Below are 11,407 nucleotides of genomic sequence, written 5' to 3' on the forward strand. Positions count from 1 at the left end.
GAGCAGGAGGAGGAAGAGGTGGCGAGAAAGAAAAGGAGTAAGAGGCAGCCCCCTGTAATGGTGAGAATGGAAAGGCGGGCAAGGCAAGCTTTGGGGGTGGGGTGGGGGGTGGGGACAGTGAAGTCCCATTGACTTCAATGGTAGTGTGGCCGCAACACCATTAAAGACAATGGGACTTCAGCATTCACGCATGTTGATATCTGTGGGGAAATCCGCAATGTATCCTCCGCAGATACCAAGGGCCCACTGTAAAATCTTTGCTTTCTGATGGTTGAATGTACTAAAACGTGCACAAATTTTTAAAAAATTGTGTATAAAATTACCTTCAGACTATGTGTATAAGGTATATATGAAACAAATGAATTTTGTGTTGAGATTTGGGTCTGACCTCCAAGACAGACCATTGTGTATACACAGGCAATACAAATATTCCAAAATCCAATAATAATAATAATAATAATAATCATCATCATCATCATCATCATCATCATCATCCAAAACACAACTAGTCCCAAGCATTTTGAAAAAGGGGATACTTAACCTGTAATAAACAAATACAGTGGGGCCTCATTATCTGCAGACTTGTCATCTGCTGATTTAAGCATCCTCGGACGGAAAGCATCTGTTCCAGACCCCTCGCCGATACCAAAATCTGCAGGACCTCAAGTTCCGTTGTCACCAATGGTGGCACATGCACACTGCTGTGCTCCCATTAGGAACAGCCCCCATTGTGCCCAATGATGGTGTGTGCACATGACTAAACCGGCATTAGACACGAGAGTTTAGGTAAGCCCCATCCTGCTGTCTCTAATGGCAATGTGGCCATGTGCATGTGCCATTAGGGACAATGAGACTTGATGTCCCACTGATTTGGGGGGGAGGGGTCAAAACAGATCCCCCGTGGATACTGAGGTCCCACTTTATATGCTTCAGGGCATGTAAGCCTATTAAACACTACAAAACTTTCTTCCCTTAAATACTGTCCAGCTGGACTGAAGTAGTAAAGATGATCTGTGTTGGACTGTGCTGCAAATCTGCTTTTTGTAGATCTCAATGTCATCAAACGCCTGAGTTTCATTTCAGCTGTCATTTCATTTCACACACACCCCCAGGGCACCCTGACACCACACGCCACTCCAGACAGTGCACAGCATCATGGCGCGGTTCCGGCACTGCATCCAGATGATGCAGTGCTGAAAGAGTGTCATATAGCCATGCCACCACAGCTATGGCATCCTTTCGAGAGTGCAAAAAGAGTCTTTTTTGCTGCTGCTTTTTGTGCCCTCGAAAGGCCAGATCAGGGCAGTGGCATGACTCTGCCACTTCCCTGATCCAGCTAGGAAAGGGGCAGCCTGTCGAGCCCCTGACTCTCCCAAAAAGCTTCTATGCTTTTGCATTAGGAAAATTATAGGTGCTGTTAGATAAAACAGGCCAAATTCAGTACCAATTAAAAAAGATAAAATAAAAAGGTTTTACCTTTGTTGGAGACAGAAACCTCAAATAGTAAAATCCCAGTCCATTAGCTCCCTCTTTTTTTATGTGTGTGTGGCTCAATGCAGTATCTTCACATTCAGGAAACATATCCAGGGATAGTCGTGTTGGCCATATAGCAAAGTACAATAACGTCCACAATCAAGAAAACAGCAATACTTTTATTTGGCCAACCATAAAATATGTCACAAATTTAAAATAGAATTGTATTCTTAGATGTAAATACTGTACTCCGTTCTGCTGTCCATTCTACTTCATCTAAATGTAAACTGCCTCCCTTTGTATCCAAAGCCTACTCTCAAAAGGCAAAGTCATTGATACGTTTGGTAAAGCTAATGAAATCTAAGCTGAATATTGTGGTACCCTACTTATAAACGCCCCATTCCATAAAAGTTAATAATCCCAATTCTTTCAATTATGAAACACTGGTAGTTGTCTGAATTGTAATAGTCTATAGCATTAAAGACTGGGGTATACCTCTGGACGTTACTTGGGGTGGAAGTTTACATGGAAGCAGGAGTCAAGAATGTGCCCATATTTTAGAATATGCTTGGGAAAGGGAGAATATGGAGTCAATTTCCAGTGTTTTTAGTGGGTACAACCCACCCCCATCCTTAGCTCTAGATATAAATCAGTGACTTTTGTTGTTGTTCCCTTTAGGGAATTAAGAGTGTACCTCTTGGGTTGATTGGGGCTTGAAGTTAAGTTACAATATGGGTCCATCTGTGTATTTATTTCTCATCTTTCTCCCGCGACAGGAGCAAGGTATTGAGTCAGTATGGGAGAGTTGATTTGTAGTCTGGATCTCCTTGTTTTGGAAGGTATAGCTCTAATCATAATTTTTTGTTTTAAAACCAAAGTTTTTTTATTATCATTTTTATTATTATATTACAATATAATTTTATTTAATTTTATGTGCTGTTTGGGGAATTTCCCCAATTTTTGTATTGTAGGAAGATGCAGGGGGAAAATACAACTTATATAGTGGCTAGAAACATAACAATGAACAAAGCAAACATTCAACAAAAATAACCTAACAGCTTAGACTCATTGTACCAAGCAAACAAGTTCAGTTTCTCTGGGTCACCAAAGAATCTATGTATTCAGAAAGAAAAGGAATATACTATTGCTGTTTAAGCTTCTCTCTTAAAGACACAGGTCTCTCATAATATACTCCTATATAAACTCCTCCTCATAGGATGTTGCTGTTCAAAGTTTTCTGCAAAAAGCAGAGTAGGTTCAGAAGTATTCTATCAGAAGTTAATCCTACTTTAGATGGGGAAGAAGATATAAACTACCATTTCACTCCCTAACTCCCTTTATACATTGTCCATTTGGGTAAAATGCACAAGTAGAGATTTTTGACTTTCAGAAGGCTGAAACTGAGAGTAGAACTGAAGGACTAAAGGACTGAGCAGAAGGGCCAGGATAGCACAGGCTGAGCCCATGCTATTCTGGCAGCATTGGGTCTCCGGGCTGATGAAGGGACAGGCAGGTGTTTACATACTCTCTGTTGACCCAGGACTTGCTACCGGCATGTGTTCCTTACCTTGCCACACTGTCTCTGGTATGGAGAAGCATTCCCACCCCATTGGCGTGTCTGATGTGGACCAGGTGCCCTGTTTCCATGTTAGAAACAGCGATCGGGGCCTTCTCGGTACCAGTGAAAGGGCAGCAAGGGGTAAGGAGTGCAGGAGGCTGTATAAACAGCTGGATTTTGCCATAGAGTTTCCAGGAAACTCAACGGCAAAACTGGGATCAAACTGCCCCAAGGGAAAAGCCATTTACCCCAGGATCAGACTTGAACCACCATATCTATGTCTGATCTGCCAGATTTGGGCCTGACTTTGGCCCCAGCAATTTGGCCTGTGTCATCTGAACTGGACAATGCAAGACCAGTGGGGAGGGCAAATTGGGCCTTTGGCCCTGTGCAGACAACCCCTAAGAGGTAGAACATCTGTGTCAGTGACTAACAGCAGCAGGGATGTAGCCAAGGGGGGAGAGAATCTGTGGGGTCCGGATCCCCCCTTTCCGTTAGATACAATGAATGGTGTGTGTCGCTGCGCCCAAGCCCCATTATAATGGTGGCACTTATCCTGGACTCCCCCCTTCCCAAAATCCTGGCTATGTCTCTGACAGCAGTGAATAACACAGTGACCAGAAGTGGGAAGTAGGCGAGAGGACAGCATCTAGCATTCTATTCTATAACATGGCTGGAGACATATGATAAATCAGTGGACCCTTGTTATACGCTGGGGTTTGGTTCCAAGATCTCCCGTGTATAACAAAATCCGTGTATGCTCAAGTCCCATTACATATAATGACACAGCAAAATGGTGTCCCTTATAAAAAATGGAAAATCAAGATAAATTTATACTTTTTTGTAACATTTTCAAACCGTGTATGCTTGAATACGTGAATAAAAAATCAGTGTATAAGAAGGGCCGACTGTAATTGTTGTTGCTGTGTGCCTTCAAGCCACTTCCAACTCACAGCATGCCTAGGCGTTTAGCATTTTCATAGCAAGGTTTTCTCTGAGAAGGTTGGCCCTTGCCTTCCTGAGACTGAGAGGGTGTGACTCTTGTCTCTCACAGTCCTAGTAATCATTCAAGTCACTACACCATATCAGCTCTCATAATAAATAATACATAGATACAAAAACGGAAGTCCACATAGTCCACATAGTATCTCATCGTAGTGAATATGTCTAGGATTAAAAGATTCATACAGCTTGGACCTTTTGTTATATCAGAAGGGTAACATGTACTGAGAGAACATTTCATACATCCTTTGGAAGAAGTCATTAAATACTGAGCAGCAATTGTATGAGAAATATATGTGGACAAGCACATCATTGTTGAAGGCTGATACACATATTACACCACAACCTAGAGACCATTTTATGTCATTCTACAGAACATTTCACCACATTATTTATTTTATGCAAATCAGACAGCAGACTGTTTTGTCGATACTACTGTAGAGGTGTGGAGGAAAAACTGGTCTGCATAATAAGTCACTTCATGAAAATAGTTTATCATGTGGCAAAAGCTATTTAAAGCTACAAGCTGTGGAAGCACCAACCTCAACCCTTTAACAAAAACACACAAGACTCTGGTTAGAAGGATGGCAGAATTCACACTTAGGGGAAGTGTGGAAACTAGAGATACTGGATACACTCTCTCATAGGAAGCCACTGGAGGTGAATATATAAAGCAACATATCAAGGGCCTTAATGCAGCAAGAGGCTTTTCTTCTGTTCTTTCCACTGGCAGCTCTCTGCATGGTCTGAAAAGAAAACTGGCAAATTCCAATGCATTACAAAAGTATTCTGCATCTAGTCACAAGCCTTCATGGATCTGTACCACATACAAAATTTGTGTGCTTTGTCATTCTAGTACAGTGCATTTGAAGTGAACTTGGAAACAGAAACACTCTTTAAGATCAGTAAATTTGGCTCCAGAAATGTTAAGGCCTAAAACATAATATTCCCTCACTTTTCATTTAACATGCAAAGCCCACAAGGGACAACCTTCTCCTATACCACATCTGGAACAACCATGCCACCCACCGACAACTCCACCTCTTGAGGACTGCAATGGGGGTGAATTCTGCAGGCATTTCTCCTCCTGCACATCCACTGCCTAAATCACACACCTCACTTTGCCCAACAGTAAAGTCAGCTCTGTAGAAGCATTTAGTAATAAAATGTAACATGCTTATCTTTATGATGTTGATACCACCATTTGCTTATCTGGGTGTAGTATGTGGATGTATGCATTAGCCTGAGTTCTGTAAGTGGAAAGATACAGTATACTCTACAATTTCATAGTGCCACTATCCTCATTATGTTGCAATTGCATGTTTTATTGGTTAGTATATACTATCTACTTGCAAATGTAGTTAGCAAGATGTTGTATGGCTTACATTTGACAACTATGGTGCTAAACGGTGTTTCCTGGATTCTGGAAAATGGTGTGTTTGATCTGTGTGATTGCAAGAAAAAGGGGGTAAAGGGCATTTTCACATGATGCAAGGCTTAAACCAACATTTCTATAAATCAATATGTGGTCAAGTAATTACCAAAACTATATTACAGTCAGCAAGGAGTACAGTAGTTTCTAGGCCAAAGTTGGTTCCGCAAGGATGAAATCTGGCTCTGCAACTGGAAGTCTAGAGAATAAAGATACATGAACTACTTAACTGCCTGTGATATTAGAAGTTGCTGTTCAGAAAAGAAAGGTTTTCAGTCCTGTGAATGAAAAGCGGCACTAGAATTTCTCTTTATTCACCTGATAATGATGGGATTATGGCAACATCATAGCACACTAGCGTGATAGTGAAGGGGGCATCCCACTATGCTCTTATCACTTTTCCCCATGTGATAAAGTCCAGAATGCCAATAAGGATGGAACTGCAGATATACAGAGAATTAATTCTACAGTTTCAAAGACATGCATGAAAAAGCTTACTCCTGAACACAGTACATTCCACTTTGTGTGAAGGTAATACTATACAAAGAGGTGCCATCTGAGATTTGTGAAACCCAAATCACATGCAGACCCAAGCTGCAAGACCTTGAACTAAACCCCAAAGCTTGCTGGCAGCTAGTGCAGCTAATAAAACAAGATTGCTCAATGGTACAAGATGCAGGACAGAGAAAAGGAAGTACTTCTTCACACAGCACACAGTGATATTGCAGCAGTGATATTGTCGCAAGATGTGGCTTACCAACCTGGAAGGCTTTAAAGGGGGATTGGAGAAAAAGAGGACTGGATAAATTCATCCAGGACAGACACATGAATGGTGGAAGCACTTTCCACTAACTTAAATTCAGATTTTTTCCAAGGTTAATCTCACACAAAGTGCATGGCAGTAGTCAAGCCTGGAAGGAACAAGAGGATGGGCTAACGCTACAAGATCATCTCAGGGTGCATCTACACTGCAGTTTGACACCACTTTAATTGCCATGACTCCATCCTCCAGAATCCTGGGATTTGTAGCATTGTGAGGCACCAACACTCTTTGGCAGAGAAGGCTAAAGATCCTGTAAAACTACAAATGCTAGGATTCCATAAAATGGAGCCACAGCACTTAAAACAGTGTCAAACTGCATTATTTCTACAGTGTAGATGCACCCTAAGAGACAAAATTAATCACAAAATTAACAGAAAGCACTTCTAGCTGTTACAACAACTGTTACAATAACTGAAGCTGTATTTGAGAATGTCAACTCAGCAGTTCCTTCCTAAAACCAAACTGCTTTTTAAAATTAGCCGTAGCTTGTGTCATCAGCAGTGAAAACGGCTAGGGTGAGAAACCTCTGGCTGTACTTACATTTTCCTGTGGTTCTATATTTCTTCTTTAAATTTTAGTCTTTGATAGTTCTGCTGATTTCTGCTTAACTCTCACTACTTTGGTGGGGGGGGGGGACAGATGTGAATTTCTGTATACCTCCTCTACCAGTTGGTACTCTGTATATTATGGCAGGCTCTCAAAGGAAAATCGAGAAACGGAGGCAGCTGTGTTAATCTAGGGAGGAACTGACTGGAACAATGTCACCCAGTAAGCTGAATTATGTCAAAAGTGGTAAATTGATACTGTGAAACCCCAGTCCAAGGGTGCATCTACATTTCAGAATTAATGCAGCTTGACACCGCTTTAATTGTTATGGCTCAATGCTATAAAATTCTGAGATGTGTAGTTTTGTGAGCTATTTAGCTTTCTCTGCCAGACAGCTCTGGTGCCACAACAAACCCAGGATTCCATAGCATTGAGACATAGCAGTTAAAGCAGAGTCAGTGTCAGAGTACATTATTTCTGCAGTGCAGATGCAGTCAGACACTCTAAACCAGTCTTTTCCAATACAGTATCCCCCAAACATTTTGCACTTCAACTCCCTTCACCCATAATCTCTAGTTAAGATTGCTGAGAATGATGGGAGTTACAGTCTAAAACCTCTGGGGGCCTCAGTTTGAGGAATGCTGCTCTAACCACTTACATCACATTGGCTTTTACACAGTAGTAGTTCTCATGGTCACATTAATTTTTTTCTACACATCTCATTAAAAACCCGTATCAGATCAACAAAAGTTATTGTATTGTGAGTTGATGTTAACTTTCTACAAGGAAAGTGCTAGGATCGATGCAGTAACACGTGCCACTTCAGACATCACACAGGACAGGCATGTCATTTGTAAATTCTACATAAGCAGAGATGAAGAATAGCCTTGAGTGATGTATCATAGATGGGTCACTAGCAAGCAACTCAAAGTACAGTCGGACCTCCATATACACGGATTCCTCATTAATGGATTCAACCATCCATGGCTTGAAAATATTCAAGAAATATATAATTTTCAAAAAGCAAACCTTGAATTTCCCATTTTATCTAAGGGACACCATTTTACTTGTTGCTGTTGTTAACTGCCCTTGTGTTGACCTCAGTTCATGGCAACCCTGTGGATGAGATATCCCCAAGACCACCTGTCCTCAAGCTCTCTGCTCAGGGCCTGCAGGCTAAGGCCTGTGTCCTCCCTCCCTAGAACTCATTTGTTTGTCTTTTTGGCCATCCGTAGTATTCTCAGTACTCTTCTCCAGCACCACATCTCAAATGAGTTTATTTTCTTCCTACTGGCTTTTAACTGTCTAGCTCTCACATCTGTACAAGGTGATGAGAAATACATTGGCTTGGATGATCCCCTTCCCAATCCTAGTCTTTTTCTGATTCCTGGACTGCAGTCTCCATCCTGATCAATATTTGGACATAGGTATGGGAACTCTGACCATTTCAATTTTCTCATGGTCTAGGATGAATTCTTGTAGATCGTCTGTTGTCATTATTTTACAATATTTTACACCATTTTACTACCTCACTGTATTTAATGAGACTTGAGCATTCATGGATTTTGATCTTCACAGAGGATCCTGGAACCAAACCCCAGTGGATACTGAGGGGCCCACTGTACAAACAAATAAATCTTCCTGATTTCATCTGAGTTTTCCTCCTCTAGGCAGCAGAGTTTCCCATAAGGTTAAGAACCATCCAGCCACTATCTCAGTCTCATACCTTTCTCGGTAAAAAGTGTGCACACACATTGCCAACTGTCAAGCCACATGCTTTGCATACACAAGGCTCCACACAAGATCTTCATTTGGAAATATATGCAGTACCAGGTGCTGCAACAAAGATCTGAGCTGCCTTAAAACAGAGGTGGGCAGGTTCCAGGTCCATAGGATCTCTTCTGTTACAAACCTGAAAGCTATCATTTTCTTGACGATTTGCAAAATAATTGCTCCGGTGCATGGTCCCAAGGTAGAGGATGCTTCTGAGTGCAACCTCAGCCCCGAAAAATCTGTGGTCAAGACCAGAACCACACTCATGAGTCCCTTTGCACAAAATCTGATTCCTGATTCTTCCCAACTACGTACTTTTTCAACACCAAATTGGGGAGGAAGGCTTTATAATATTGTCAGGCAAAGGGAAACACAGAGCTCCTTGACAGTCTACTGAAAATGGCTCTGGAAATCCCAGTCAAACTTCTTTCCAAAGCCTGCAAAGGCTATTTTGGGGACTACAGCACCCAGAATTGGACTAGAAAAAACATAAATGAGATTCTGCAATGGCAAGACAGGGGAGAGCGGAGGAGAAGTTACAAGACTCAGTGTGTGTGTGTGTGTGTGTGTGTGTAGCAGAATGAGCAGCGGAGCTCCAGAAAGCAAAGGACTGGTGTATCTCATTTTGAAGTGAAATGATGGTATACTGCCTACTAAAAGGGTGACCAGGTCTGCATCTGAACTGCAGAAATAATCTGGTTCAACACTACTTTCACTGCCATGGCACAAGGTCACAACAAACTACACTTTCCAGAATTCCATAGCACTGTGCCATGGCAGTTAAAGTGGTGTCAAACCGGATTATTTCTGCAGCCCAGATGCAGCCCAGATGCCCTAACCAGAAAGGAGCACAAAGCACTGCACAATATAGGTTATTCAAGAAAAATGTAGAACTAAAAACTAAAACACTCATATACATGTATCTTAGTCATGCTCAAAATGGATGGCATTTTGAAAATCCTCCTGGAAAGAGGGTTGAAATGTAGGACATGTCCTGGAAAAGTATGACGTCTGGTCACCCCGCTAAAGTGACATGAAACAGGTGCCACCCCATTAAGCGCAGATTTTAACATGCACATCCAGCCACACTGGTGAAACTCAGTACAGTATACACTTGTGTGAGAGAAAAAAACAACACCATCTCCTAGTTTTTTGAAATGCGGCAACAGTGGGAAGTTGCAAAAGAGGAAAAGCCACCGCAACACTCCCCAAATTTTGTCTTACTTGAAGAAGACTCTAAAGAGGTGAAGTTACTCCTTCTGTCTGAGGCAACCAGTGCCCTGCGGCGGGGCTTGTAGGAGGTCTGCGTTGGGAGTACAAGAGGGTCTGTCCACACTGCAAACAGGGTGACCAGATGTCCTAACTGCAAATGAAAAGAAGGCACCACAGAATGTAGAAGGGTCAAGAAAAAATGTAGGACGTTACCAAATAACATACACTCATATAACGCAATACAAACCAACCCACTCAAGTTTCCTTTCTCTACCCTCTACAATGCCCTCTCTTTCATTGTCCTCTTCCTGCTTCTTTGGCTGCATCTGCACTGTAGATATAATCCAGTTTTACACCGCTTGAACCACCATGGCTCTATCCTACAGAAAATCCCGGGATTTGTAGTTTTGTGAGGCACCGGCACTCTTTGGCAGAGAAGCCTAAAGTCCTTGTAGAGCTACAAATCCCAGGATGCCATAGGACAGAGCCACAACACTGAAAAGTAGTGTCAAGTTGCATTATATCTCTGCAGTGTAGATGCACCCCTTGTGTGCCACAACAAACTACACTACCCACGATTCTACGGAGCCACGAAAGTTAAAAGCGGTGTCAAACCGGATTATATTTCTGAAGCCTAATGGAGGGACGTTTTGGCATTCCTCCTGGGCAGAAGGCAGAAATGGAGGGCAAGGTCCTGGAAAAGGAGGACCTCCTTCGCTCACCCTGGATGGAGAAATAAAACAGTTTGACAACCCTTTGACACAGGTCCAAAGCACAATGCAGAAATGAAATGGACTTAATTGGTATGGCACACAAGATACTTAAGTAGGATATGCAAAATATTTTAATTGTGACACAAAAAGTGGAAAAACAAGGGGTGAATACTTTTTTCAAGGCACTGTAATATAGGATGCTAAAATTAACACACACACACACATATATATACGAGTGTCAAAGAAACCTGCTTCAGAAATTAGATATAAAATTAGATATAAAAGGCAACACATTGTGGACCAAAACACTCTGCAGAAATAATCCAATTTGAGACTGCTTTAACTGCCCTGGCTGAGTGCTAGGGAATCCTGGGAGCTGTAGTTTTGAGAGACAGCTCTGGTGGCCACAGTAAACTACACTTCCCAGGATTTTGAGCCAGGGGCAGTTAAAGCGGTCTCAGTGGGTTATTTCTGCAGTGTGTTTTGGACCTTAAGCTGCATCCACACTGGAGAAATAACCTGGTTTGGTACTGCTTTAATAATTACCTCAGCAGCAAAGACCTCTTCTTTGTCCTTCTCCTTCTCTAGAGTCCCTTTTTGTTGTTTTCAGTCTAAAGAGAGAAAGAGGAGGAGGGAAGGAAGACGGAAACCACCGCCTCTGAAACTGCCATTGCTGCTGTTTCCCTCCTCCTGGCTCCTCCCGCCCCCTGACACGCAAGGGAGGCTGACACGTGTACTTTTGCACGTGTGAATGCAAATAAGGAGGCAGGAAGACAGAGAGCGGGGGGTGTAGCAGGTGTTCAGGGCTGCCATGAGGCTCTGGGTATGACACTCTCTTAGTCCCATCCAAAAAAAAAGTCACTCTTTTTGGACTT

At 42.3% G+C, this 11,407-nt stretch overlaps 1 protein-coding gene across 1 annotated transcript in view; it reads right to left on the reverse strand.

Moving 5' to 3' along the window:
* Positions 1-11,207, reverse strand: part of TEC (tec protein tyrosine kinase) — a 75,536-nt gene extending 64,329 nt beyond the window's left edge. Inside the window, exons 1-2 of the mRNA XM_042469963.1 lie at positions 11,079-11,207; positions 9,832-9,970 (exon numbers count right to left, since the gene is read on the reverse strand). The gene's annotated coding sequence lies outside the window, so the exon portion shown is untranslated. The remainder of the gene's footprint in view (positions 1-9,831; positions 9,971-11,078) is intronic.
* Between the last annotated feature and the right edge of the window lie 200 nt (positions 11,208-11,407).

Source organism: Sceloporus undulatus, chromosome 5, assembly GCF_019175285.1.
Source record: "Sceloporus undulatus isolate JIND9_A2432 ecotype Alabama chromosome 5, SceUnd_v1.1, whole genome shotgun sequence".
NCBI classification, from domain to species: Eukaryota; Metazoa; Chordata; class Lepidosauria; order Squamata; family Phrynosomatidae; genus Sceloporus; species Sceloporus undulatus.